Consider the following 26,828-nt stretch of genomic DNA (forward strand, 5'->3'; position numbering starts at 1 on the left):
TACACTTAGCTATTTCCATAAATAAATTAGATAAACATATTAATGCATTTGAAGCTTTCTGAAAACAGGAAACAGAACATTTCTCAGGACTTTTATTAAAAGAAAAGAAGACATCAAAAGAAAAGAAAAAAATGCATCAAATTCCCTTCCATAAATCTTGTAGGATTTCCATAAGTCATTTTAAAAAAATCTATACAGCACCACGAAGAAATAGACAAGATTAAACCAAAATAATGGAAGTATAATCTTCAAGGGCAGATCCTCAGCTAGTGGATAAGTTATTATAGCTCCACGGCAATCACCAGACCTATAACACTTTAAACTGTTTGAAGATCTGTTTTCTAGGGACAGTTCTCAAAGCATCATTTTCAAAAAATCCTTTCTAAAACAAATAAGAGGGGTCATGTTCACCTGAATTCTATTTATTCTCTTCTACGGTGTTGCTATTTCTTTCAGTATCCATTTGGGATGGGCTGTGTTCTCATAATAGTAAAGAAGCTACTTTTAAAGTAGTACCCTTACTATGCTCCCATTTGTGATAAAGAGCTTTGCTATGTCTCTTTCAACCAAGTGAGGCTGATCTTGGCAGTCTAAACAGCAAAAGTACACCAAATTTAACAGATGCACTACTGCAAAACTGTTACCAAACCAAATTAAACCAATATTTTAAGTCAAGTGTTTCATTAGCAAAACTGCAACAACATCTTGCATCTTTAGCAACACAGAGAAGCTCAGAATGTTCTCTCAGGACCTATAAGCAAATGTTTGTATTTTCAAAAAATTAACAACACAGTATACTGTATCAGACTTACAAGTCGTCTTCTCTCCTCTTCTACAGCTATCAGTAGCCGGGCAAACTCTTTCAGTGACTGGGCTGTGAAACAGAAAGATCAACTCAATATTAATCTCATGAAATTCTGTTAATTTGAATGGAGCAATGATACATTTTCACAAACAGATCTACAAAGTAGGGAAGAGAGGGATAAGCTAAAGGTAAGAGCAAGGGAGAGGGCCAAGGATCCTCTTATGCCAAAAACTAGAATTCCACTCCTTTCACATCCTTAAAAACAATCAAAAGATTCTAAAATGAGGAAAAACTATTTATTACAAAGCAAGAGAAAATTCTTTAAACATAAACAAAGGAAGGCACCTCAGCAAAGAAAAATCCTTTGTTCCTTGTGTAAATGTGCAGAGAAAAGTTACTGCACAGGAGCACGGGAAATATTAAGTTAAAATGCCAGAAGTCAGAATGCAATGTTAAGTCTGCAAAAAGTCCATAATTGGATCCATTTTCTTATGGTTACAGATTGTCCTATTTGGGTTTTTGTCCCAGTAGGTGTACTTTCTGAGGATTCATCTTGTCACAAAAGGATGGAAAGTGCAATTTAAAGGTAACATTAAGAGGGCTAGGTATGTTCACGGAAAGGAGAAATTACCTCTTCTTTCCTCCCTCCCCCAATATTAGTGTAAAAAAGTATATTAAATTCCCTGAAAAGTAGAATTACCCATTCTTCTAACCAGAGGTCATTATTGGGAAGTAAGGTCACTCTCCATTTGCCATCAACCTGGCAATGCTGGAAGTTGTGCATGAGCAATGAAGGACAGGATAGGACCCAAATGAGGGCATGTTTATAACTACCAATTATCAATTAATATCTTGACTGGGGAGAAAAAAAGATTTTATTGTTTTGCCCTTCAACTGTAGACTACACCGTTGGGTAATTCCAGGTACTCTCTTTTGTGAATAACAAAAAAGTTAAAAAAAGAAGTGTCATGAAAGTTAAGCATCTTGAAATGTCACTGGTATAATGATCTAAATAAAGTCTGTTTAGAATTAACATAAATCAAAAGCTTATTTTGGAGGTAAATAGAAATATGAAAACATTAAGCTGTAAAACAGAACAACAAGGAAAACATTCCAATACTGCAGGCAATAGTCTGTCTAGGAAAGTGTCCAAATTTTGATATGCTTTTGGCAGAAGACTAGGGTAATCAGAGAAGATACATTTACATCCACTTGTGACAACACTGAACAGACAATTTTACACTTTGAGCATGTTGCAACTGGAATTTGAGAGAATAAGCTGCATACTATAAAAAGTTATTTCTATTTTCTGTTTTAATCAATTGAATCTTTATCTTTCACTTCTTCCAGATGACTTACTACCAGTAATGCATAACTGACTTCCCAAACATTTGTTTACACAATATTTGGCTCACCTTCAGAGAAGAGATCTTTAGAAAATTTTGTTGTACCAGCTGCAGGGTTAAGAAGCAAGGACTTAGCGAGCAAGTGGTGGGAAAACTTAAAAATCCCTTTCCTTTGTTTATTCAGGTTGAACCTCCGAAATATGGGACTCTCTGGTCCAGCAACATCCGTGGTATAGCAAGGCTGCTGATGTTGCTGGACCAAAGAGCCCCAGAGACAGGAGCAGGAGTGAGCTGAAAGAGAGCAGGGGTTAGGGAGCCCCAGCTGGGCCAGCAGCGGCTGGGGAGCTCCTACCCTAGCTGAGGAAGCCCTGGCATTAGCTGGGCCAAGTGGCCAGGGAGTCCTAGAAGTGAGCCTGGCAAAGGTGGCTGGCCCCAGTTGGGGAACCCCAGTGGCAGTGGCGCTGGCCCTAGAAGTAGGGTGATGTCCTGGCCAGGGAACCCTGGCAGCATCATGGCTGGTGGTATGTGGCTGGGCGGCCCCAGCCAGGGAATCCCAGGGAACACACTGTGGCAGCACAACCAGAAGCAGCCAGGTTCTCCTGGCCAGGAACCCAGGGGACCTTGGGGCAGCAGGGTGGGGAGCCTGTGCCATACCAGCGTTAGTGGGGCCAAGTAGCCGGGCAGGGAGACACGGAGAGAGGAGCCCAATAGTGGGGCAGCCAGCAGGGGACCACTGACTTTCCTTGGTCTGGCAAACTCCCTGGTTTGGGACAGCTTAGGTCCCGAGAGTGCTGGACCAGGGAACTCCAACATGTATTATTATTTTCTAAGAACATAAAGAGCCATTAAGGATTTGCCACCAAATTCAATGGACAGCACTGCATAATTAGGACAGGTATATAATAATTGTTGAGGGTGGGTTATCCTCCTTTGAAGCATCCACTATTGGCTGCTGCAAAGACAGAATGGTGAACTTGATGAATCAATGGTTTGTCTTACACAAGACCTACATTCTTATACCCTCAGAATCTCAAAACAGAGATGAAAGTAACCTAATCCATCCCTTCCTTACAGTACTTTTTCTAGAGCTTTGTACAAGTGTAATGAGGGGGAGCATTTGAGCCTTATAATAAATTTAGTAACCACAAAGAACAGCAATTCCCACGCTCAGTTTGCAGAAGTGCCAATGGAAAAAATCATTTTGTACTTATAAACTGAGCGCAGGACTCAGTAAGGCATAGAAACATGGAATCCCACAGAGCATTTTTAAAAATCAAAGCAAAACTGACCTTTAAGCCGACAGACAAAATATCCTTTAACTGATCTGGGTGTCTCAGAACCATGCATATACACACTCTGCAGATCAGCTCCACAGACTAATATGGAAATGATAAAAAACAGTCCAAGCTTGACAATTGTAAATCCAGCTAGGGGGTTTAGACACACAATTTAGTTAAATCCCCTAGTCACCTTCAAAAATATTATCCTTAGTGAATTTAAAAAGGTTTTATGCTTCTTGAAAGGTTTTATGTGTTTGATACTTTTGAATAATCCACAACTCCATCACTGAAGTCGATCGATGGGAACTTTGTATGTGTGTGTATGGGGTGGGGGGAGATTAAAGAACTCTTCCCTCTAGGCAGTTCTACCTTCTATCATCCCCTTCCCAGCCAAATGTTACAAAAAAGTTATTTGCTTTTTAGCTCCAGTATGCCTCTTTACTGGTATTCCTGAGTAAGCAAATATTTGCAAACTCTCACCATGCTGCTAAGGTGACTGTTGACATAGATCTTTTTCTAACTCAAGATCTGTCCATCCCTCCTGCAGCTTCCTACCTACTGCTTTGGCTGACCTCATTAGCTTCTCTCTGCTCCTGCTTCACCAGCTACCTGTCCTCTGTTACTGCTGCAGCGGTTCAGCTCCTGCACTTACCTGCCTGACTTATCTCCAACTAGGTCTCCAGTTCTTCGTGCTTTCTTTCTAGGTTCAACTGTCTCTCTTTTCTTCTCACACAAAAAGCTAACTGGCAGATGGCAAATTACAGAGGGTCAGTATTCTCATATTTATATGTCCAACAAGTTAGCACAATACCACTTTTTCCTATAAAACAGAGTAGAACTTTTTTATTCCTGGCACTGCATGTTGAAGTGATTCTCCATCTATTACTAAATGATACCCTATTTTGTAGAAGGACATGAAACACTCTACATTTTATTATATATTCAGGAAACGAGGACGTACTTTATAGAACAGTTAAATTTCTAGTTCAGTCAGCAACATAAATTGTTTCCAGATTATTTCCCTGAAATAACTGGTCAGTTTTATCCATATGATAAGTTACAGTTGCCATATTAAATTTTTACTTTTGAGCTCTATTTCTATTTTATTTTTGCTGTGGAGTCATTTTGCCAGTGACAAATTTATTTCAATTGAATAATATACAGCACCCATTGTACAGAGCACTCTATGTATCTAAGCGTCAGATCCAAACCCATTGAAATCAATGAAAGTCTTTCCATTGACTTGAGTCTTGCCCCATATTGCATTCTTCACCCCAGGATCCAAACTCCTCATAAATGGCTACGCTCACACTACAAAGGTCCATGATATTAGTACTACTTTAAAACATGGTCAAGAAGATGAAAAATGTGAGCATCTCTGATATATAGCAATGCTCACCTTTTATCCGTTCAGCCTGGGGGGCAGCATTCAATATACATAATCAGAAACTTATGGCCTCCCTATTGCCTCAGGACAACTCCTCTCTCATCCATGAAATAAATTAAATAAAAATAAGTAAAAACTGACCTCTTAGCTGTACAAAAGAAGGCATCATAATCAATAGGAGAAAGAAGAGGAAGTTACTCACCTTGTGCAGCAACAATGATTCTTTGATGTCTCTTTCTGTGGGTGCTCCACTGTAGGAGAATCTGAGCCCCTGAGCCTCTAATTCAAGATTTTAGGTAGCACTGTCCATTCAGCCTGTACATGCACTCTCCTTCTCTTGTGGTCTACCCCCAGTTCCTTCTCTACTGCAGAGCCCTGAATTGAGAATTCCAAAGTAGAGAGAACTGGAGCAGGTTGTAGAGCAATCATAAGGACACAAAATTTAAGAGAATCATCATAATGGCACAGGTGAGTAACTTCCTCTTCAAATAGCATCCTTATGGGTGCTCCATTGTAGATGACTTCACAATAATTTTGTGAGCTGGGTCTTCAGAGTCTGTTAGTGCAGAAAGCAATGTGGAGCCAAGCATGGCACTGAAGGTCGAGGCTCCAGTGAACACGTAGTGGTCTATGAAAGTCTGAGCAGAGATCCAAGTCACTACTGTATGAATTCCCAAGATAGGGGACATCTTTAAAGAATGTGACCGAGGTATAGACTAAACTCATGGAGTGCATACAGACTCTGGAAGGAGAGGATAAGCTGTCCTTTAGTAAGAGTGATGAATACTAATGGAGACCTATTTGTATAATCTTTGAGCTAAAATTGCAGAACTGTTGGATCTTTTCACTGAGGAAAGAAAAAGGTTTAGGAGACCTTCTGAAGTCCTACGTCTTGTCCACATAAAACACCAGCAATCTTCTAATATCCAGTATACTAAAAATTGCCCCCCTGTTGTCTCAATGTGGGTTTATTTTGGGCGGAGGGTACGGGGAAGGGGAAGACTGAAGATGGATTTGTTAATTCAAATGAAAGGCAGAGGCCATTTTAGGGAGAAACTTGAGGTGCACCTCAGTGTTACTGTGTATTTTAAAAAGCCTGTGAATGTTTTTTTCCTATGTGTCTAACTGAAGTGATGGAAATCAAAAATGCTGTCTTCGTGGACAGGGTAAGAGACAGAAAGTTGCCATGGGCTCTGTAGTAAGATGAGGGCCTGAAACAAAAGCCCATGTTGCACAGGCTTGGTTTGAGGCCTGAGGCCTAACTAATAATGGACAACATTTTGCTAATATAAAGCAAAGCTAAACTGTGAGCAAGTGTCAGGCCCCTAACTCACAGAACTTGGCACAAACAGAGCTGTGTGTGCAAAACACTAATTGGTAGTAGGCCCTGGTGTAGAATAGTAATTGGTACTGGTCATAGGTTAAAAAAAGCACATTCCAAAAGGATGGTTACACCAGCTTATTAAAAAAAAACAAATCTTGGCACATACACTCCCCACAGATACCAACCCAGATTCAGGAAAGGGTCTAAACTGACAGCATGATGGATAGAGATAATCTAATCAAACCATGAGGTACAGGGTGATGGGTGGTATCTAATTAGCGGGAGGGAGGTAACCTGATGTCAGAGGGTGGTAACCTGACATCAGAGGGGGATAACCTGAAACATAAGGACTGATGCATAACTTGTTTGTACCTGTATATAAAGTGGGCAGTCTTGTGGGAATAGTCTTTGTCCAGCTGGGGCAAAGCAGTGGAGGGGGAGCAGTGGAGTCTCATTTTTTGAGGAATACAGGATCTTTCGAAAAAGGGTTTATTTTCGACTAGACTGCCGTTTTTTGCCCGAAAAAACTCTATTTTGGAAAAAAGCGGTGGGCATGTTTATGCTAATGAAGCTTGGGATATTTAAATCCCCACTTCATTAGCAATTTTGAAGTGCCTAATCTATATCCCTCTGTCAACAGAGAGGTGTTAGTCAGGTGAGCCCACTGACTGAGCTGAGTCCATTGTACGGAGAACATACGCATAGTGGTTCAATAGAGTCTACTGATGACCAGGGCTCGACAAATAATGCAATCTACTCACCCGTGGTGAGCAGACTGCAACCCAGAAGAGCCGGGTTCAGGCGATCTACACATGCGCAGATCGCTGGACAGCGCGGCTGGCGAGTGGGGCTCGCTGCAGTTCGGCGAGCCCTGCTGATTACTATTACTGTACTTCGCTTAAGCATAAACCTTGTTGGGTGCCTTCAATCTTTATCTGATTTATAGTCTTTGGGAGCTCTCTCAGAGTCTCCTGTGTTGACTAATTGTGCAAGTCAACATGGCACAAATTGAGCACACACGCATGCAGCCTTCTGGTTATCATCACTGATGGAGTAGGAAACCTGTTACAACACCATGTCTGTAAATCCTGATCTACTACATTGATGACCCTACTCCAGGCTCCAAGGGCCACGGGAGAGTGAAGAGGGGGGGAGAAGTACATGGCACTTCTTTAAGCTGCATGGCAGCACAGCTTCACAGGCGATTAATTAACCCCGCCCAGTCAGAGGCTCAGGACTTCATGCACTGAGCTGATTGGGTTGGGGTGATTAATCACCTGTGAAGCTGTGCAGCCCCCCAGTTTAGTGGGAACACTGGGGGAGGGGGGTGTCTAGTTAATACTCTCAGAACTAAAGAAAGATAGAAGGAGGTGGTCTCACATGCAGGAAGAGATTTCCAGTGCTCTTAACGAATGTACATGTCTGTTGGCCAGTGAACGCAGTATCTGTCTACTTGACAGTGAAAAGCTGTTATAGCTAAAAGATGTTTCTTAAAGGCGCTGATAGAATTTTGACTCTTCATAGTCTAAAATGAGAAGGAGTGAGGAAAATATTGAGTCTGTGTGCCTAGAGTAACACCAAATTTGGGACTGCTTCCATTTCTGTAGACACATACATCAAGTGGTCAGTTTTCTTCTTTGTAGCAATATGTCCCTTTCACCTGTCACAACATTCCACTTCTGCATCTTGAAACCATGAGAAAGCCATGCCTGGAGATGGTGGATCCAGAAACCGAGGTGAAGGATTTCTCTGATGAATTAAGAGAGCAGATGATGAATGGGCCAAAGAAGAACCAGAGGACATACCAACATCTGTGCCAGGTAAGGGAACCAAACATAACTTGGTCAGTAGGAGGCAGTCAGATTGACATTCTCTGTCTCCTCATATTTCAACAGGCCTTGGATAGCAGAGGAAATGGGGTAGAGGTGTATTAAACGTCCCTGTCTCAATGGAGTTGCACTCATTGAAATAAGGACTGAACTAGGTTATTTGCTTACATTGCATTTATAATCCTTACAATGAAAGGATTTTTTTAAAAATTTCCAACAAACAAGATACATTATATTTGACCAAAATAGGTTTCTATGAACAAATAATAACTCTGGTGAATATGATAAAGATTTTGACTGGGTCAGTAAAAGATGCAGCTTAAAAAAAGTCTTCATATTACTGTTTGGATCAAGTCAGTGTACTTCATGCAAATTAAATACCAAGAGACACTAAAGCCATTTGTTTTCTGTATGACCTACTGTACTCTGTCAGGAAATCTGAATTCCACACAAGTCATAACCTTTTCCTACTAATTCTACAGTGTGTAATGCACATTCCTTATCAGACAAGACATACATGAACTAGAGTAAATCAAAAAGAAAAAAAAAAGGAATTTTTACAATAGAAAATGTCTTGGGTCACTGAACAGTACATTATAAAAAATTATACCTGAACAAATACTGGAAAAACAGAGGAAGAAAATGTAGAATTCAATTTGTTTACATTATTTTTAATAATGTTTATTTATTTTTTCTGAATCCATCTTCAGATAAATTAATTCAGCAGAATAAGGAAATGCATTATTGTTAGGTCATTTTTAGTAAAACAGAGCAAATACTTCCTTAATTAGTTTATTTATATCCAGTCAAAGTAGTTAAAAGGTACTAGTTTACATTATTGGAATAGTTTTACAGTCTGCTTCCTATGTAAATACTATTGAAAGAGTTTGTAAGATAACACTTCACATTATGATGGGAAAGATGTCTACAAGACACAAGTTTTAACATGCAAAAACAATTTTGAACATACCCTACTGTTTATTTGTGGCTTTGTTCGTCACAATTACAGCAGGTCTCCAGCTGTTTTCTCTGGAGCTTTCAAAAATCCAGCAATAATTTGCTGGACAGTTTCTTTTTTAAAAGAAACAGCTCCATCTTTTTTATTTTTGAACTTCTACTCTTTTCATTTAAATATTCTTTCTTTAGTTTGCCTTGTAAGGAAGCAAACTAATGTTAGTAACAGCTTATTCTGAGGAACCATTTCACATTATATATGCCAAGAAAAAACTTTTCTATAGTCTTTCAGAATGTGATCTAGGATGGATTTTGTCGTTCATATGAACAAAAAATGAAATCATAACTGACCTTAAGAAGTTTTGTTGTATATTCATGTATATAGAGTTTACTTCCTGGTATAAGATGTATACCTATTTTATAATCTACTGTAGATACTCTATAAAACACTTTAAAATTAGCCTTATATTGTATTAACATTGAAATTTGACAATAGGTTAAAGATAAACATTACTGAGCTGTTTTCCGCAACTTATATCAAAATAATCCAGATTTTATATAACCTAGCACTAGGTACATTATTGTTTTGTATATGAAAATGAGTGAATTTAAAGATAGAAGATGAAATTAAATGATGGGTTTCAATATATGACTAAAGCAGAATTCCTTACATCAGAATAAAAGGCAGAACAACAACAATAAAAAAACCAATCATCCGGACCCTGTTTCTGGCAAGTGGAGGTTTAGCAACACTGATAGCACTAGGAAGAAACATTAACAGACCTACCCTCCAATTTATCTAATTCTTCTTTTAATCCAGCTACATTTCTCATTTCCACAACATCCTCTGACAAAAAGTTCCACAGGTTGCCTGCGTACTTTGTGAAGAAGCTCATCTTTGTTTGTTTTAAATCTGCTGATTATTTATTGTCATGGATGATGTATTATTTCACTAAGGATTAATAACACTTCCCTATTCCTTTTTTCCCCACCCCATTAATGATTTAATAGACCTTTATCATATCCTCCCTTAATTGTCTCTTTCCTAAAATGAATAATTTCTGTCTGTAATAGCTCCTCATACGGAAGCTGTTCCATAACCTTAATAATTTTATTGCTCTTCTCTATACTGTTTCCCATTTTAATGCATCTTTTTTGAGATTGGTTGACCAGAAGTGTGGGGCATACCATGAATTCAAATAGTGACATGGCATTTTCTGTGTTATTAACGATCTCTTTCCCAGTGATTCCTAATCATATAGGATGATAAAGCTGCTTTTCTGAAGGAGTAAATTCATTAAAAAAAACCACACACAACAAATAAATTTAGACAAAGCACATGCCAGCTAAAGCTTATGAGTTATCTTTCAAGGCTTTCATTTCCTTTTTGAGGGTTGAGGGAGTTTCCCTGCCACTCCCACAGTAATACATCCAGAAGGAGTAGGGAACAAATTACAACATTTTATGGAATGATTTCATTTTAGATTGTTTTTCTGTTACTAGTCTTACAGGTGTATGTGTGGGAGGGTGGGGGTTGGTTGGTTTGTTTTGCAGGGCAGGAGTGGAGTGAGATGGGAAGATTACAAGTCATGCTTCCTCAGTTTCCACAATGAGTTGATTTAAATCAAAATGATATAAATAACCAGTTATAGTATAAATCAACGAGCAGGAAACCTTGATTTAAATAAATTATTTTTATCATGATTTGCACTTGTACTTTGTTTTTGTCTCAAAGAAAAGTTGATTAAAATGGCCATTGGTTGGTAGCCATTAATACATGCTGATTTGCAACTAAATACAGCTTTCACATGAAGCTTGATACATACATACGTACGTTCGTGTGTGTGTGTGTATGTGTATGATAATAAGCCTTCGCTATGTCTCTATTTATTTAAGCAATGATATAGTTTAACAAACATTCATATAAAGTCTTAATTTTTACTTTGTTTCTATTATAACATTGTGAATGATATATATTTTAGTTACTAAATGATTACTTTTACTTGTGACATATCAAGCTCTATTTGGATGGAATTTCAAATTAATGAAATATGCACAAGAACAGCATTTTAATTTTTATTAAACTATGTTAAGTGGGCTAGATACATAAGGAAAAAATTATGGGTTTTACATTTAAAACTGACTGATGTATTGAACAAAGGAAGAATTAAGTATAGTTAGTGAATTGAATGGATTTTTTCCGGTCACCATATCCTTCAAGATTTTATAACTAGTAGATCATATCTTATCATGCCTAGTTTTTTATTATTATTATTAATAGAGAGAAAGAGGAAAACAAGCTTTCATGCTTTTTTCTATTCCCAAATGATTTAACTTTGAATGAATTAGTTGAATCATCTGAAATTATGAAAATATTCTCTCTACCTCTTCAGAAAAGGTTACTACTGTCAAGCAGTGTTTCAAAAATTCAGTAAATGCTAGTTTCTGATGTTCAGACAATAACTTGTATCAGCTTTGTTATTTGACCTCATTTGAAATTTTGTAACAAGCTTGTGCTGTATAATTTACATTATTTTAATATATTATAATAATTTTCAGCTTACACAGATTGCCAATTACACATTTAATTTAATTTATTAAAAATAAACCATTTAATTCAAATCTGATTAAATTAAAAATCCAATTTGTTATTTAAAATCAGCTATTTTTATCCATCCTCAGGGGAAAAAAAGGAAGAAAAAATGTCTGCGCAAAGTCACTGGCATTTACTCCCAAGATATTAGAGGAAGCAGACTTACTGATCACTTTTGGTTCTACTGTCAACAAGATAACTTATACCCAAATTTCAGTTTACACAGCTAAAAGGTAAGGTATAACAGACACAGATACTTTGGTTCTTCCCTTATCCAGACCCGGTCTCCATTGCCCCCCCTTTACAATTAGGTCTGAATTCTAATTTTAAAAACCCATACATTATTTTTAACTTCATAGCATTTCAATTTTGTAATTTATATCAAACCAATTATTTTGGACAGAACTTCTGTCTGTTGATTTTGGGTCAGAACTTCTGTCTTTTTCTTCCTCTGTGTTTTGAAGCTTATTTGTTTAAATAAAACCATTGGTCATATAACCCAATACAATATTAAACCGGAGTGAATAAAGTGTTCTGCGAGTAACCAGTCTGTCCATATTTCCAGTTATAGACGAGAAATATTCAGCCTCAACATTCCATAACAGATGAATGGGAAGGAAATTGTGCAAGACACTTCAGTGTTTGTCAGCTCACACAATTTTCACTGAGGTACACACACTTAAAATGAGAGAAAACACATGCTATTTTAATTTTCACAGCTGTATAATCATTACATGTAGATGGTTCTGTGTGGGTGCCGAAATAAAGGGTGGTACAAGGAAATGCAACAGACTTGAAAATACAGCTGAGTGTCATTAATATATTTTCCTTAATAAAATGTAATAAAAGATATGGCACAGTATCTGTCTGAATAAGTTCAGCATTGGAAAACTGAAATAGAGTTCATGATGTATTTGCTCTTTTCTTCTTAAGGAAATGTATAGCCATAAAGTGTTTGTAGTTATTAATTAATCATTATTTCAAGTGCTCGAACCTAAGATACTTTAAAGGAGCCTCATTTTCAGGAAGTGCTAAGCACCTACCTTCTTAAAACCAGGCATAAAATCATAGAAATTGTAAAGCTGAAAGGGACCTTGAAACAGCATCAAGTCCAGTTCCGTGTGCAAAGCCAAGACCAAGTAAACCTAGTATTTACACAAGTTGGGCACCCACAAATTGAGACATCAAGAACCTCTAGACACCGCTGAAAATATACGTTACTGCCCATGAAGCATGCTATGTTGACAACCCCAATAGTGTCTACTTCCCAAAACACTGATCATCAACAATCCTCATTCCTGCTCTGTAGAGATGCTAAGATTGTAGGTATTTTTTTCTATGCAGCCATCCATATTGATTGTTTGACACCTCTACTGAGACTGTCCGCACACCGCCTATCATAATGGTGTCTGTGGGAGCAATAACTGAGCTGGGAAAGACGTGGGAGTCAGCAGGGGAAGGTGAGTTAATGGGAGATCTCAGAGTTCGTCAAGTCCTAGGTTTGGGGGGAGAGGACAGGAACAGAATAACCAAATCGAACCCTAAGGTAACAGGGAAAAGAACAAACAGCCCCCTCCTCTGAAAACATGAGGGTGAAGGTAGCTGAGAAGAGGCAGAAGCAAACCCTCCAGCTCCACATTTAGAAAGGCCTTGGCTACTGCTCTGTCGCCCCGTTCTCCCTGCTTCAAGAAGAGAAGTCCCAGCATTTCTCTGACTACCACTGTGGCAGCTTCCTTTGAGGCTCCAGATGGAAAAACAGAGCTGTGGGCCAAAGCCCTCCTCTCCACTCCATTCTTCTGTTGTGGGCATTACACAAGATATGCATCCAAAGGCATCTGAGTGCTGGATTTATCTGCTTCAAGAAAATCATCCTAAAATCCTAAAGAAACACAACCATCATTTGATCACATATTAACTGGTCTAAAATCAAACATGGCAGTGATGGAAAAGAACTTAATTAAAATTGTGTTTTAAAAACATTATGAAACACACACACATGCAGATTACTTGCAACACATTTGTTGCTGTTTATTTTCTGTAGACTTTAAGCATCCTGGTAGAAGTTACCAGGAAATCCATGTCATGATTCAGATGATCTTTTGTCAGCTTCCTGCAAGTTCCCTTTAGTTCCCTTTCCTTAAGATATCTGCCTTACATTTAACTCATTCCCCCCCCCCCACACACACACACACACACTTCCTTACAAGCTGCACTTATCAGCATAACTAGGCAGGTGTATTGTGCATAAGAAATCACATCCTATAGAACGGTTACTTACCTCGTAACTGCTGTTCTTCGAGATGTGTTGCTCATGTCCATTCCAACTGGGTGTGTACGCGCAGCGTGCACATGCCATCAGAAGTTTTTCCCTCAGCAGTATCCTTAGGGCCAGCAGGGGAGACCCCTGGAGTGGTGCCAGTATACAGGCCCATATATACCCCTGCTGGCCCCCTCACCCACTCAGTTCCTTCTTACCGGAATACTCCGGAGAGAGGGCAGTGGGTGGGGATTTGGAATGGACATGGGCAACACATCTAGAAGAACAACAGTTACAAGATAAGTAACCATTCTTTCTTCTTCGAGTGATTGCTCATGTGCATTCCTAGGTGACTCCAAAGCAAAACCTATGGAGGAGGGCCAGGTACTGAAGCTACCGAGGAGTGGAGAACTGCCAGAGCGGCGTCCACTCTGGCTTGATGCATTAGCGCATAGTGACTGACAAAGGTATGGACTGAGGACCATGTGGCAGCTATGCAGATGTCCAGTATGGGAACCTGTGCCACAAAAGTGATGGAGGAGGCCACAGTCCTCGTGGAGTGCACTCTAAGGGAAAGAGCTGGCACCCCCACCAGGGCATAACACTCCTTGATGAATGCGGTAATCCAGGAGGAGATCTGCTGAAAAGACACGGGCTTACCCCTCACCCATTCCGCAATGGCCACAAAAAGTTGTGGCGATTTTCGGAATGGTTTTGTCCTCTCTAAATAAAAGGAAAACGCACGTCTAAAGTGCATAAAGCCTGTTCTTTCCCAGACGCATGCTGCTTAGGGTAAAACACTGGCAAGAAGATATCTTGGGAGGTGTGGAAGGAAGACACCATCATGGGCAAAAAAGCTGGGTGTTGGCAGAGCCTGACCTTATCTTTGAAATACACCATGTAGGGGGGATCTGAGGTGAGTGTCCTGAGCTTGGATACCCGCCTAGCAAACATAAGCGCTACCAAGAGGGACACCGTGTATGATAGTTACAGGAGGAAACATGTCGCTAATGGCTCGAACAGGGGCCCTGTGAGCTTAGAAAGGACCTACCGAGGAACGGGTTGCCGAGGGGAACGTGCCCCGCCCTGCCACTGCTGTCGTGTTGTCTGACAGAAAAAGGACAGGCTTGCCCTTGAGGTGGGGAAGGAAAACTACACAGGCTAGTCGGACTGCCCAGAGCTCCCTGATATTCATATGCAGGGAGATCTTATCCACAGATGACATACCTTTTGTGTGCATGTCCCCCAGGTGCGCTCCCCAGATGGTGTCCGATGCGTCTCTGACAAGGCGGATGGAGGACACTGGTCTGGAGAACGGAACCCCTGCACAGATCACCACCTGGTGGGTCCAGCAGTCCAATGCAAGGAGAACGGGAGCAGGAACCATCACCACCCTGTCCCATTAGTGGATGACCGGGTTGTGGACTCGCGATAGCCACATCTGTAAAGGGCGCATATGCAGTCTGGTGTGCTGCACTACATAAGTGCAAGTGGCCATGAGGCCCAGGAGATGCATGCAGGTCTGGGCGGTAGTCACTGGAAAGTTCTGGAGCTCCCTGACCTCCATTTCTTTTGTGAGGAACTAGGAGCTGGGTAGAGAGGCTCTCGCTGATGAAGAATCCAGAGTGGCACCCCCAAACTCTATTATCGGGGTGGGAGTTAGGGTTGATCTGTCCAGATTTAGAAGAAGACCTAAGTCTTCGAAGAGCCCGCGGGCTATGGCAATGTGAGCTCTCACCTACGACTTGGAGGCCCCCCTCAGGAGCCAGTCGTCGAGGTAGGGGAACACCTGAATGCCCCTTTTCCTGAGGGTGGCGGCCACCACCGCCATGCATTTGGTGAAGACTCAAGGGGCTGTCGAGATTCCAAAGGGGAGGCCTGTGAATTGATAGTGGTCTGGGCCCAAGTAAAACCAAGGAAACTCCAATGGTGAGAGGCGATTGAGATGTGAAAATAAGCGTCTTTTAAGTTGACGGCAGAGTACCAGTCTCCGGGGACTAACGAGGGAATTATGGACACCGGTGTCACCATTTTGAATTTTGCTTTGGTGATGAAGGAATTGAGGGTTCTGAGGTCTAGGATGGGACGGAGGCACCCTTTAGCCTTTGGGACCAGAAAGTAGCAGGAATAGAACCCCCTGCTCCGAAACTTGGGGGGAACGCGCTCTACTGCCCCTCTCATAAGAAGATGTTGGACCTCTTCTTGAAGCAGAGACTCATGAGAGGGGTCCCTGAAAAGGAACGGGGTAGGAGGTTGGGAAGGAGGAGGCGAGTGGAAAGGGATTATGTAACGCCTTTCCACTATCTCTAGCACCCATCGGTCCGACATAACAGACCACCAGGGCTTGGAGAAAGTGGGATAAATGGTCCCAGAAAGTTAGTGGGGAGACTGGTAAAATGCCCTTGGGGTCCCATCAAAACCCCCTGATGGGGGCTCCAGGGTTTGTTGGGGGACGGGCACGGGCACGGTTGGCATCTGTTGTTCCTGCTATTGCCACTACGACGGGAGAAGTCAGGACATGGGGCCTGAGGGGGCTCTCTAGGAACATTCCTATTTATGGAAGTGAGCCTCTGGGTAGCTAGAGTGTGCATGCCCAAGGATTTTAGGGTAGCCTGGGTATCCTTGAGCCCACGGAGCCTCTGATTGGTCTGCTCAGAGCAGAGAGAAGGGCTCTCAAACGGGAGGTCTTGGACAGTGTTTTGGAGCTCTGGAGGAACCCCAGAATCCTGGAGCCAGGAACTACGGCATAGGACCACACTTGTGGCCATCACCCGGGCAGCGGCATCCACCATGTCAAGAGCCACCTGGAGTGCTGCTCTGGAGATCGCTCTCCCCTCCTCGTGGAGAGACTTAAACTCTGAGTGGGAGTCCCTGGGGAGCAGGTCCATGAACTTGTCCATGGATTCCCAGATGTTCTAGGTGTAGCGCGACAAGAAGACCTGCTGATTGACAATGAGGTATTAGCAGGTCAGTCTTTTTGGTCTCTCTGTTCTTAAGGGTGGCAGCAGACTAGCCTTGTCTTTCCCTTTGGTTGATGGCTTGTACCACCAGGGAGCCCAGGGGAGAGTGAGAAAACAGGTGCTTGTTGCTCTCTTGGAGAACAAAGTACTTCCTTTTAGCTCACTTATCAGTTGGGAGAATAGATGCAGGGGTTTGCCACAAGGCCTCAGAAATTTTGGCTACAGTTTTATTAACCTGAAGAGTCACTCTGGAGGGGGCATCGGAGTGTAGGATGTCTACCGTAGGGTCCAAGTCTTCGGACACCTTCTCCACCTGGGCCCCGAGACTTTGGGCCAGGCGGCGGAGAAGGTTCTGGAGATCCCTACTGTCCATTGAGGGCATGGGTGGTGCGGAATTGCCTAAGGCCTCGTCCAGAGAAGAGGACAATGACCCCTTCTGGACCTCTCCTACAGGGGCGTACATGTGGGGTGGATCTTGCGAGGAACCCAGGAACGAGGATGGGGAAGGTTGGCTCACTGGAGCCACGCTCCCCGTGGGGCCTGGAGACGACTCACTTTTGACATCCATGGGGATTTTCACTCTGATTTCAGTGGAAATACGATCATCCCATGAACTCTTTAGGACAGATTGGGAGTGGAATTTTCAAAAGCACTTAGGTGACTTAGGAGCAAAAGTAGAACAAAAGGCTCTTCAGCCCCCCCTAACCTTCTCAGTTTGAGTACCGCAAAGGGAGGAGCAGAGGAACCAGCTGGTTCCTAATACTCACAGAAGGGAAGAGGCGGGGTGCAGCCTCCCTCAACTAGCTGGCTTTTTATCTCCATCTGCTAGCCCTCTCCCTACCTATGAGAACCGATTTGGATTACTATGGAGAAAGGGGGAAGCTCTGCCTGCAGCAACTCTGATTATTCTACCCAGGAAGCAGGCAAGTGGGACATGCAGCCAGAGGTATCAAATTGGCCAGAGGGCTGGAGCTACATGCATCATTGCAAGATGGCATGATTTGGGGGTAGAACCAGAGCTCTCACATGCACTAGCACCGCTCAAGCCAACATATAAATATACCGTATTTTCCGGCGTATAAAATGACTTTTTATACTAAAAAATATCCCCCAAAAATCGGGGATCGTCTTATATGCCGGGTATAAACATACTGTAACTTCGGCTACATACAGAACGTCACTGTGCTGATACTGTATGTACCGCGCTGAGCCAATCCCGGCAAGCGGTGTATTCAATTAATGCATACAAAACCTGCTCGGACTGGCAAAGGTTGTAATAGCCCACCACTGACTCAGCCAATCCGAGCAGGCTTTGTATGCATTAATAGAATACACCGCTTGCCGGGATTGGCTCAGCGCGGTATATACACTCTCAGCACAGGGACATTCTGTAAGTAGCCGAAGCTACAGTACTGTATTACCGCACATCCAGCGGCCTAAAAGATTAGGGACGTTCTGTAAGTGGGTGTACAACAAATGGCTGGTAGAAAAGACCCCATCGTGGCTCCAGCAAGAAGAAGGAAATCTGAAGCCAGTTTCAAGCTGAAAGTTGTAAACTTTGCCAAGGAACATAATAACTGTGCTGCTGCAAGTCAATATGGAGTAACAGAAAAGATGGTCCGAGACTGGAAAACAAATGAAGATGCTTTAAAGAGTATGCCAAGTAGTAAGTGTGCATTAAGAAGAGGCACCCCACATTGGTCAGAACTTGAAAAGCACGTAGCAGACATGGTGCATGAGCATCGTCAAAATGGTTATGTAGTGACATGAAACAAAATACGTATGTTTGCACTTCAGTGGGCCAAATCTAACCCAGATCACAGCAAAGGATTTAAGGCCACTGTATCCTGGTGTACTAGGTTCTTGGAAAGGCATAATCTGGTACTGAGGCAAAAGACCAAAACTGCACAAAAATTACCTGCAGATCTCGATGGCAAAGTAAGTCTTTTCCATCGATATGTATTACAACAGCGCAAGAAACATGGCTATGTGTTAAGTCAGATCGGAAATATGGATGAAACTCCTATGAATTTCGATATGGTTGGAAATAAAACTGTTAATCCAAAAGGTGCAAAAACAGTGTTAAAACAACAGGACATGAGAAGTCCAGTTTTACAGTGGTACTAGCATGTACAGCTGATGGCGCCAAACTAAGACCAATGATTATTTTTAAAAGAAAAACAATGCCAAAAATCAAGTTCCCTGTTGGAGTTTTTGTATATGTGAATGAAAAAGGCTGGATGGATGAAGAAGGGGTAAAGCTATGGCTTGATAATGTATGGAGTAGGCGACCAGGTGGACTTCGTCAAGAACGTAGCCTACTGGTGTGGGATATGTTCAGGGCTCATTTAACTACCAGCACAAAGAAAAGGCTGGCAAGAATAAACACAGATGCGGCACTTATTCCTGCAGGATTGTCATCATTGGTACAGCCACTGGATGTGTGCCTAAACAAGTCATTTAAAGATCGCATTCGAGAACAGTGGAATGAGTGGATGGTTAGCGGCGAAAAGTCATTCACAAAAGGAGGAAACATGCGTGCACCACAATTGGATGTTTTGTGTAACTTTGTCATAAAAGCCTGGAATGATATTGATGCAGAAACAGTAATCAAGTCTTTCAAGAAGTGTGGCATATCAAATTCTTTGGATGGTATGGAGGACGACTTCTTGTGGCAAGATGAAGGGGAAGCCGAAGCTGAAGCCACACCATCTGATTCGGAATTAGATCCATATGATGACTGTCTTACAAATGTACCACAAGATGTCATTGATGAACTTATGATGTCAGAGGATGAACATGATGAGGATTTTGAAGGATTTTAAGTACCGGTAAGTCAAAACCATTTTAATTAAAATTATTTAAATCAAATCTGATGTTATTAAATGGTGTTGCCTCGGAAGGGGGGGTAGTCTTATACGGCAAGTATAGGCCAAAACCTATGTTTTAACTGGAAAATTAGGGGGTCATCTTATATGCCCAGTCGCCTTATACGCCGGAAAATACGGTAGCTGTGTAGCCACATGGCAAGAGCAGCAGCTCAGACTAATCACCCAAGTCCAAACCTAGAATCTCAGACAGGTTAGAACTTGGGCAGCCAGCCCCATCCATTGCCCAAAGTGCCGTAGCCCCTACCACAATGATTTCAACTTGCTAGCTCAGTAGAGCTAGTGCTTGTGAGTCTACCAAAGATGGGAATTATACAGCCAGGCTGCAGCGTAGACAGACCCTTAGTATGCAACACTCTGTGCACACAGTCATTTTGACATTAGCAGAATCATGAGGCATGCCTAAGGTACAACCGATCTCAATGTCGTTCATTTTCACTTTAGGTCCTTAGAGCAGTATCTTTAGATCAAAGGTAAATGGCTATTACAATGTGTGTAAGATGATGCATCTTCAATATCCAAGATTCTTGGTTCTTTACTGTCCTGTGTTTATCGAAATTTGGAAGATGAAAAAATGCAGGTGTCGCATTATTGGATTTTGATGTGGTTAGGCAGATCACTATTGCACCCACTAGTGAGAGTTTGCCCCATATTCAGTGCAAAGCGGGCCATGTGAAGAGCCGATGAAAGATTATGCTATGCTGACTTTGTCTAGGCTACTCATATACTTATACAATCTGTGTGTGTAAAGTTATGAATGTACACTTCGTATTTATATTTTAAATGTTTTATACTGACTGGGTGGTTCCTCAGTACTCACGGACAATGACTCTTAAGGGTTGCCAGTTGACACGGGTGGAACACACAATGGCCCCTTGCCTGCGAAGGATACACCTGGGTACTACATGGCTCCTTGCCTAAAAAGGACAGAAACTGCTTGTGGGTCATGTGATCAGCCTATTTTGGGAGGCACTAGCACCCAGAAGATGAATGGGTTTTCCCTCCGCAAAGGTAAGATTATAAAAGTACCATGTGGGTGCCTCCATCTTGCCTTCACTTCTGCCCTCTGCTCCAGAAGCAACACTGGTAAGGACAGAAGGCCCAGAAGGATTTGTTGACCCATCCTGACATAGAATGTACTTCAGAGACTTTTAAGCTGGCAGTTTGTTACATCACTGCTAAGAACCTACATCAAGAACTTGGTGATTGGTGTATGTAATGCATTCTCTTTAACAATTTCACTCACAACCTTTTTTTTCTTTTTTACTAATAAACTTTTTAGATTTTAGAGCATTCTCTTTTTGGTAAGATCCAAGGTATAAATTGACCTGGGACTGTGTCTGGTCCTTTGGGACTAGGAGAACCTGTTCTGAGTTGACGAGACTGGTTTTATAACTTCTCATCTGTATAATAAGGTGTTGTAATAACAGGAGAAGTGTTGACCAGCACCCTGTGACCAAAGGGTTCAACTCAAGTAGCTAGCAAAGGTGTTGGCCAGGGGGCCAGGAGAACCAATTGAGATAGAGGGATGAAATCTGAATTGTATAGAATTCCTTGCCTGCTTTCTTTGTGGGGGGAAAAATTAAACCAGGAGTTGAGGGACAGAGAATGACTTAAACCCATGAAGAATTACAATACCTCCAAGGAATCTGGGGCATGAAAGTGGACTGAATAAAGGGAAGATTGAAAGTAAGTAAAGGGGAAAAGTGACTCTAGTTGCGTTCAGGGTATTTTTTTTTTCTTTATTTTGTGGTTTGGTTTGAACTGTTCTGTATGAATCTATGCCTCCCCTCCTCGTTTATCATCAAGCATTGTGCCCAGAGATTTTTTTTCTGTGTTTTAATTTGTTTTCCTTAGTTACTCTGTAACATCTAGCTTTATCAAATTTATGCTTTATCAAATTTATATTTTGTTTAGTAATAAAAATCACTTTTTTAAAGGGGATAATTTGATTATTGTGTCCTGGAAGATACAGGAAGTCTATCTGTCTGCTTCAGACAGAGGACAGCTACTACAGACTGCAACTTGTTTTTCTTTTCTTTTAGGGCAAAAGAGCTTGGGGAACCCCTGTGGCGGGAGTTCAAGTGTTCACCCATGGTTTTTAGGGATAAAAATCACTTGATGGTGGCAGGAATCCCCAAAATCGGTGTATTATGATGGGGGGGGGGGTTGTAACCAGTGTCTGTAGAGGCTTGTGGGTTTTTTTTTTTTTTAGCTTTGTAGGTGCCCATCTTCTGCACTAGGAGTGTCAGAATGCGACTTTCCTCCCCGCCCCCCACAAAGAAAGCAGGCAAGGAATCTTATACAATTCAAATTTCATCCCTCTATCTTGAATGGTTCTCCCGGACCCCTGGCCAACATCTTTGATAGCTACCTGACTTTAATCCCTTAGCCACCAAGTGCTGGTCAGCACTCCTCCTGTTCATTACAGGTCTGGTGCTGACTGTGGCACAGGGAACGCTGAAGTGTCGAAGGGGATTTGCTCGTGAGACTTCTTGCTGGCCGGAGTGGCAGCTGGAGTGCTCTGTGTGACTTATAGGGAGGACCCCAGCCTTGGGCTCTTAAGTAGCCCTGGTTTTAAGCATTTTGACTTGATAATACCCTCATAGTGGTGCTCCAGACCAACCTGGTATATTACAGCAGCCATTAAGGGAAGAATGACTTATACTAAGCCACCAATCTAATGCCTTTCTAGGTTACATTAACACACCAGGATCATCCACTGTACTATTTGCTCCTGCATGCAAATGTAATTTTTTGTAAGACTTAGCTTTTCAAACTGTACAAACTTATATTGTAATTTGCATGTCACTGTGATCAATATCCATACTGTAATATTAATTCGTAATATTATGGCTCTTGTAATGCTGCAGGTGCTGTCACTGCATTTCAGAACAAGATAGCAATGATCAATGTTTTTAAAATAATTTATTTTCCAAATAAAAAGAATAGAATTGGGGAGCTTTATCACACAAATACTATTGGATTTCAGCTTTAAATAAAAATACTTCAAATTTCTACTGTAGGAATCCTTTGCTATTTAGCACTTTAAAAATCAGATTATCTTTCATTTGAAGAACAAATTATTCTATTTATTTGAGAGAGATAAGAACACATTTTACAACCTGCAGATAACATGCCTAAGTGATCCTGAACTGGCACCTGGTAACGTAAAAGTGGCTGTGAAAAGCATTAAATTGTGTTTAATACTCTCCACAATAATAGGCAGAAATGAAAATGGAAGCCTGGTAGAAAGCCATAAATAGACATATAATTTTAGTGAAAAAGTCAATTGATTACAGCACTACAGTCAGATATTTGTAGCTAAACCTAGTGTCTTTAACATGTAAGAAATACAGTAAGATGTACAGTAAGTACTCTTAATAATCCATTAACCAAAGTAAAATGAGCAGCTAATGAGAAAAATTGTTTGGCTCAAACATAGTACAAGGGAATGTTATCCTATTTCTAGCTTATGAGCTAAAACAGGACTGGGCAATAATTTTTTATGGGAGGCCACTCCAAGATTATGGTAAGTGGTCAAGGAAAGCACTTTTCTATGGAGTGAGTGTAGGGTCTGGGACAGAGGTTCAGTGCAGAAAGGAGCTTGAGGTAGGGGATTAGCGTACAGGAAAGGGTGTGGGGTCAGAGTGAGTTTAGGTGAGGAAGTGGTAATGACATGGGGCATCACAACAGGATCTGGAAGCGGGCATGGGTGCTGAAGAGGATTCTGACTTGGGGCAGACGCATAGGAGTGGAAGTAAGGTCAGGGAGAAAGCTGTAATTTGGCAGAGGGGGATGCAGAGGGTTTGGGTGATGACCTGGGGCAGTGAGTTGAGGTGTAGGAGAGGGTGAGGTGCCAGAGGCAAGCTCTGGCTGGGAGGTGTTTACCTAAGCGGCTCCGGCCACAGCCCAGCAAAAGCCTCAGGCAGCCTCCCTGCCAGCCTCAGCCCCAGGCCACTCAAAGCAGCTGATTGCTCCCTCCACATGTGTCTGTGCCAGGTGGGGGCAGAGACAGACTTCACATGCTTTGCCCTGTTTCCAGCCCAAAAATAGCAGCTCCCATTGGCCGGGAGCTATTTATATGGCTCTATATACTATCTATAGCCATCCCCTCTCCTCTTAGTATCACTGAAGTACAGTTCTGCTTGAGAGTATATAGCTCCAGCTCTCCAAAAGAAGCATCCTTGGTATCAAACCTGCACCATAGCCAATATATCCTATCAAGGATAGATTGTGGGATGCTTTCATTTCAAATGGTCAACAACTTTACCATTTGTAAGAGATAGAATAATCAAAAGCCTTATCTAGCCATCCACACATTTCTTAGTCAAAAAACAAGTACTCTCCATACGATAGTATAATCAAAGTCAAGATAGTACTGAAGCCTATATGAAGACAATAATGACCTGCTATTCTACTGTAAGTTTCAGACTGGACCTCCCTGATCCGGCACCCTCAGAACCTGAGAGATCCCGAACAAGGGAATTTGCTGGACGGAGGAGGTCAGGCATTGGGGCTCTCCCAGGGCTCCCCTTCTGGGGGCTGGCCTGGCCAGTGCACTGCCCTCCAATCCAGACCGCCAGCTCACACAGGACCAGCGGTTCTTGCCCCCAGTCACTCAGGACCTTGTTAACCCTATCAGATTTAGTGTGGGGTGCACAATGCATTCCTTCATAGGAATTTTCTTGTGTTTTGCAAAAAGCAATTCTACTTACAAGATCTCCTCTAAGAAAAGTACATATATAATGAAACGGATACTTTTGACATTTGATGACCGAACGCGTATTTGAAGACCGAAAAATTGGTAGTTCTTCCAATTACGTTTTTATTTAAAATGGCTTGTTCAACTCAAATCTTACCCATGCTGTCTTCTTTTCTACAACATACACAATGACATTTTGACAGTAAAAAGCTTTGTTTAGAAGGTTTCCAAGAATGGTCTTACAACAGACATTTTTTCATTTCCTTAACAATGGAGTCACTACCGATATAATTATCGGACAATTGATATTCTGATAAGTGTTCAAAGACTTTAGAGTTAACCCTCCCAATAGCAATAAACAAACAAAATTGAAATCTCAAGTCATAACAGCTTGGCAACTGTAGACACAATAAAGCAGCAATTCTTACCAAAGAGACAGGGGAGGGAGGAGGCAAAGACAGGAGGATTCATCTATACAAAGCTGTCTTTGATGATCAGCAAACATTAAGCTTGTAGTGGCATGTAAAGATATGGACCAAATTCTAGGTCACTGCTTTAGGGAGATCAGAAACTGAGGCTTATTCTATAAAAGTGCACAATATCACCCGAAGCTCTATTAGACTGAGATTCAATTCTTGCCAGTTTACCTTTTGCTCCTGTAAGCTCCTTTGATGCACATGACAATCCACTAGGAAATGGCTGCCTTGAAAGGTAAAAATCCCATCTTTGAAGCGCAAAGCAAAATAAATCAGCTGTCAAACGTCTTGAACTCTCTGGTTCTTCCTAACCAGTTTTAAATGCCTGTTTGACATCCAAAGAAAATGTCCTTTCCTCAACACATTTAGGATCCAGACTACAACCAGTCAAGACCTTCTTTTTATCACTTGAGGCTAAAGTAATTCAAATTTATTGATTTGGAGTTTGGTTTAAGTTAAGTTAAATACTTACTGACTTTGAGGTTATATAACTTTTAGGGGTACTGTAAACTTTAAATACACAGACTACATATCATACAAACCCATGAGCTAAACTTATCAACTCTAGGAATATAACTCAAAGATAGTGTGAGTGGGGGGAGGGGGGGCAGGAGGAAGAGGACAGACAAAGTAAGACAAACAGACAAAAGACCAAAAAAATGACAGACAGTGAGTGAACCTCTAGCTTACACCCTGCCCTTGCCACTCATGACTCCCGTGGGAACTAAGCGCACGCACTGTAGGGCAGTCCCCCCGAGCACGGGCAGCACCTGGCCCACTCCTCTCCCCCAAGTATGGGCACTTTGCAACCGTACCCAGCTTCCCCAGAGCCTGAATGGACTATAGCCCCGCCTCTCCAGAGCATGGGTAGCCTGCGGTCCCAGCCTTCCTTCCCCTTCCCCTAGCATGGGGAGGGGGCAAGAGGCGCATGGCCCCAGCCCTCCTGGAGCATGGGGCAGTTGAGCGAGCAGGCAGGCAGGCAGTCCTCCCCTGTCTCAGCCTCCCCAGCTCTGGAGCAGGACAGGAGCGTGGGGAGAGTGGGATGGGAGTGCAGTGCTAAAGCCCAGGCAGCCCTAGCGAGCTGGGCTGAATGGGAGGCTTGAGGGTGGAGTGTGGTTGGGGCCAGCCAGGCAGTTTAGGAAGGCTTTGTCTTCCCCAGTCTCTTATACCCGCCCTCTAGGCCACAATTATCAATGAGAATAACCATAAATCATGGCAAGAGTGAAAAGAAAAAGAGAAAAATGCTTGTTGGTTATCAGGGACACCGTTTTCTTCTTTGTGAATATATCAAAATGTATAAAGGCACATAAAATTCAAACTTGAACATTTATTTCAAAGATTCATTTGCCTATGTCTCATTCTCAGGGCTCGCCAGCCGCACTGTCCAGCGATCTGCGCACGTGCAGATCGTTCTGCGCATGCGTAGATCGCCCAAACCCGGCTCTTCCAGGTTACAATCTACTCGCCACGGGCGAGTAGATTGTATTATTTGTCGAGCCCTGTCATTCTCATATATTTAGTCATAAGTATGGCTCTAATTCAACTTTATGTTGTTCTATCCTGTAATTTCTGTAAGCGCATTCCATTGGGATACTGAAAATCTGTAAGGGATGGTCATTTATCCACCACGTAAAAAGAAATTAGCTACTTATGCAAGTGTTAACCTCAAAACCCCCTTTTTATGTAGCTCATTCTCAGGCTTCAGCCATCCAGTAAATTTTGCAGATTAGACCAGTTAAGAAAGATTTCAAAACCAGAGGTGCCACATCTATCTTAGTGATAAATAGCAAGCCATTAAATAAAGACACTAGCTGGAAGTGGTCTGAATTGCATTCCTAACTTTCAGCCCTCTCAGGATTCAAAATATTTTAATATTTGGATAGCCATCTGCCACCAGAAGATGTACAGAATCCAAATGTTCGGCTTAATAACAACAGCGAAGCAGTGGAGGAGCTAATAAAAGGATGCGAGTGTGCTGGGGGGAGGGATGACACCTCCCATGGGAACTTTTAAGTGTGCATGTG

At 41.9% G+C, this 26,828-nt stretch overlaps 1 long non-coding RNA gene across 1 annotated transcript in view; it reads right to left on the minus strand.

Moving 5' to 3' along the window:
- Positions 1-825: 825 nt before the first annotated feature.
- Positions 826-26,828, minus strand: part of LOC142825009 (uncharacterized) — a 32,371-nt gene continuing 6,368 nt past the window's right edge. Inside the window, exon 2 of the long non-coding RNA XR_012899552.1 lies at positions 826-874. This is a non-coding gene — a long non-coding RNA (uncharacterized LOC142825009). The remainder of the gene's footprint in view (positions 875-26,828) is intronic.

This window comes from Pelodiscus sinensis, unplaced genomic scaffold, assembly GCF_049634645.1.
Source record: "Pelodiscus sinensis isolate JC-2024 unplaced genomic scaffold, ASM4963464v1 ctg173, whole genome shotgun sequence".
NCBI lineage: Eukaryota > Metazoa > Chordata > Testudines > Trionychidae > Pelodiscus > Pelodiscus sinensis.